Here is a 3,852-nt window from a genome sequence, read left to right as displayed (position 1 = left end):
CTCTTCTAGTCACACCCAGGAGTGTTTCCACGGTGAATCTAAATCTAGGCAACTTGAAAATGAAGATGTGAAGATGATCCGTCACAACAAATCTATATGAAGAATAAATACCCGAAGAGGAATTCTTGAGCCAAAGAGTGTATATATATATATATATATATATATATATATATATATATATATATATATATATATATATATATATATATGTCTTATTTCCACAGATCCATATTTTCCTAGAGAAGTTGCACTAATTTATATTTTCAACAGCAATGAAACTATATGAAGGGCCCAGAAGAATATTCAGTGAAGACGAGTATATAGAATTAATATAAAAAATTAAATCTATATGAAACATAAGTTAAACAAACAAGATGCTGTGTAAAATACATATGTTCTATTTTGATTCGACAATAAGCATACCTTCATAATGACCAGGAAGTGCAGTTTGGAGTTCTACATTGGAACACAGACACATTGCCAAGCTCTTCTCACCACCCTATGAATAACCAGTGTTATGATTTGAATGTGGAATGTTACCCCCACAGGTTCCCCACAGATTTGGTTCCCTGTTAATGGTGCTATTTGGGAGAGGTTGTGGAACCTTTGGAACATGGTGCCTAGCAGGAGGAAATGAGCCACTAGGAACAGGTCTTGAAGTTCATACCTGTCTCTGCTTCTGTCTGCTGTCATAGAAGAAGCTCCTGACCCCATGAAATGAGCCACTATGGCCACCACATCCTCCCTGCCAAGACGGACTGAAACTGGGAGTTAAAGGAACTCATTGTTCCGTTAACTTGTGTCTGTTGAACATTTGATGAAAAGAACAAGAAAAGTAACTAACCCAGGCCCCTTTGAGTCAAGGAAGCATGAGTATTGAGAAGATGACCGAGGCAAGAGGCCTTCAGCCCAGAAGCAGATTCTAACCACTTTGCAGGGAGTCTGAGTCCTGACGTCCAAAGTATGATGTAGAAAGGGAGATGCAGGTACAGAGGTATGTATGTCCCCTTGGGCTTGAAGAACAGGTGCATTGGTGGTGGTGGATCAGAGGAGTAGAGGAGGGGGGTCTATAGCTTGGAGGACAAGGAAAGAGTTCTGTTGTCTGGGAACCACAGCCTTGAGTCTTCACAAAGAGGCACAACTTCTGAGATAATTTGCTCCCATTTCCTAACCGCTTCTTATTTTTTATAACATAATTCTTTAATGATTCTTTGGGAATTTCACATCATGTATTCCAATCCCACTCACCTCCCAGTCCCTCCATATCCACCCCTCACCCCTGCAGTGTCCACCCCCAAAAGAAAATCACACACACACGATTAATTGAGAACAAAACGAAAAACCCTCCCTGCTCCTCCTTCTTCCCTGCCTCTCCAACACCTCTTCATTCTTCCTAGCGTCATTGGGAGCTGTGGTGTGTCATGCAGTACACCACTTTGTCCAGTCAGCCCCACCCACAAATGTTTCTTGCAATGAGTCATTGGTCTGGTTCAAGGCCTCTGACCTCTCACCTTTGGCACACCATCGTCACTGGACCTTAACCAAAACTCCCCTCAGAGATCCTGCTGTTGCCCCAGTCATGGAGGTCCTGTGGCTATCATTCCACAGGACCAGTCTCTTCATGCTCTCTAGCATAGGTGGAGTAGATATTAGTGTGGGCCAACCCAAACCCTAGGGCGTGGGCCTAGGTGGGAGCTGAGCTGGTCAGTCCAGGACACAGGGACTGCCCAGCCCACCTCAGGTGAGGGACAGAGCCAACTCTCCCACACCTCTGGGGAGGGATGAGGCAATCTCTCACTAGTGCAGAGGCACAACTCTCCTGCTATAGTGTCTAACCAGGGACAGGACCAGTTCTCCCAGGGCCAGTGGCGGGGAGCGGGGCTGTCTCAGCACAGCCCTTGGATTTCAACATGCACAGTTCGTAAGGTCTCCTAGGTAACGTGGCCATGGATATCAGCACAAACCCCAGCTGCAGTAGGACCACGGATTTAGACATGGCCCTTGGCAGCAGATTGGGTCTGGACGTCACCATGGCTCTGGTGGCAGTGGAAGCCACCCAGATCAGTGTGGCTCCTGCTGCAACATGGCCCTTGGACACCAACATGGACTCAGATGGCTGACCAGACCCTGGGCATCCACATGGTCCTTGGTGGTAACAGGAGCTACAGATATCAATTCAGACCCTGGTTACTATAGGGCCACTGACCCATATATGACCCTAGGCAGCAGCTCAGGCCTGGATATCACCATGGCCCAGAGCGGCAGCACAGGCCACCTAGACCAGTATGGCCCCATCAGCAGCATGGCCCTCAGACGCCTACATGGTCTAGGGTGGCTGTCCAGACCCTAGGTATTCAAGTTGGCCCTAAGTGGTAATAGGAGCCATGGAAATCAAATCAGATTCTGACTTCTGTGGGGCCGTGGACCCAGACATGGTCCTCAGCACTAGCCCAGGCCCACACATCACCATGGCCCTAGGTAGCAGCACAGGCCACTCAGATCAGTGTGGCCCTAGTGTCAGCAGTGTGGCCCTCAGACACTAACACGGTCACAGGTGGCAGCCCAGGCCCCCAGAATCCTTAAGGCCTTTGATGGCAACATGGGTCATGTATGTCAACACAGACACCAGCTGCAACAAGATCACAGACCCAAACATGGTCCGGATGTCACCCTGGCCCTGTGTGGCAAGCAGGTCACCCACCTCAGCCTGTTCCTCACCACTTTTGCTTCTTCAGTTCTGCCTCTTTCCACAGCACATGGACAGTTCTGCTTCTCTTTCTCTCCCATTTCTCCACCACATATTTGCTCATCATAATGGCACCTACCTGCCTGGTGCCTTGAAGGACCAAGAGGGCCTGTGTATGTCTTCAGACTGTGAGGACTCAGGCTGGCTTGTAGATGTCTTTCACCCACCTGGGCAGAGTGGCACCAGGAGGGCCTGTGGATGTCTTCAGCCAGCCCAGACTGTGAGGACCCAGGCTGGCCTCTAACAGCTTCTAATCTATAGATCTTGGAGAGGACTTTTGAAGACCCATGGAATAAGGGTGTATTAATCTGGGTTCTTTAAAGGAACAGAACTGACAGAATCTCATATGTATTATTTGTTATACTGGCTTACAAGATGGCATTCTGGTAGTTTATCAATGACTGTCTTATGATGAAAGGCTGAGTGAGAATCTAACAGTTCTTTAGGCCATGGGACTGGATATCTCAGAAGTACCAATCTGGAGTCCTACAGAATTCCTAGAAAGCTGCTGGTCTTCAGTCTGCTTTAGAATCTAAAAAATGTTGGCAGCACCTTGACAGATGAACTTCTCAATGAGAGTGAGGGGGAAAAAAAAAAGAACAAAGCATCCTTCTTTTATATTCTTTTATCTGGGCTTCCAACAGAAGGTGTGACCTAGATTTAAAATGAGTCTTCCTGTTTCAAATAATCTGATTAAGAAACCCTCTCACTGTAATGCCCTACATCTTGGGTTCTAGCCAATTTCATATACAGTCAAACTGACAGCCGAGAACAGCCATCACGGGGTTATCTCTCATTCCCAAAGGCCTGCTCGGGAACAGAATGAACTATTAGAGGCACTCCCTTTAGACAGTGTATAAATTCAGATTCTTAATGGTTGTGCCAAGTCATAACCTCTTCTTTCTATAAATTCATACCAAAAGTGAAGTTAGTGCCTCAATTTCAAATAGTCTCACAGGTAAACCAGTTGTCTGGACTTTGAGTTAAGGAATATGATTACTGTCTGCAGTTATACTGGCCACCTGGGATAGGTCTGGATCGCATTTTGCCTAAGATAATGCAGGTTAAAAATAAGAGGAGGAAGGTATGGGAGAAGGGCTTCTCTG

The sequence above is a fragment of the Peromyscus californicus genome, unplaced genomic scaffold, assembly GCF_007827085.1.
Source record: "Peromyscus californicus insignis strain IS unplaced genomic scaffold, ASM782708v3 Scaffold_8__1_contigs__length_139910024, whole genome shotgun sequence".
Classification (NCBI taxonomy): Eukaryota; Metazoa; Chordata; class Mammalia; order Rodentia; family Cricetidae; genus Peromyscus; species Peromyscus californicus.
Note: the sequence above shows the minus strand (reverse complement) of the source record.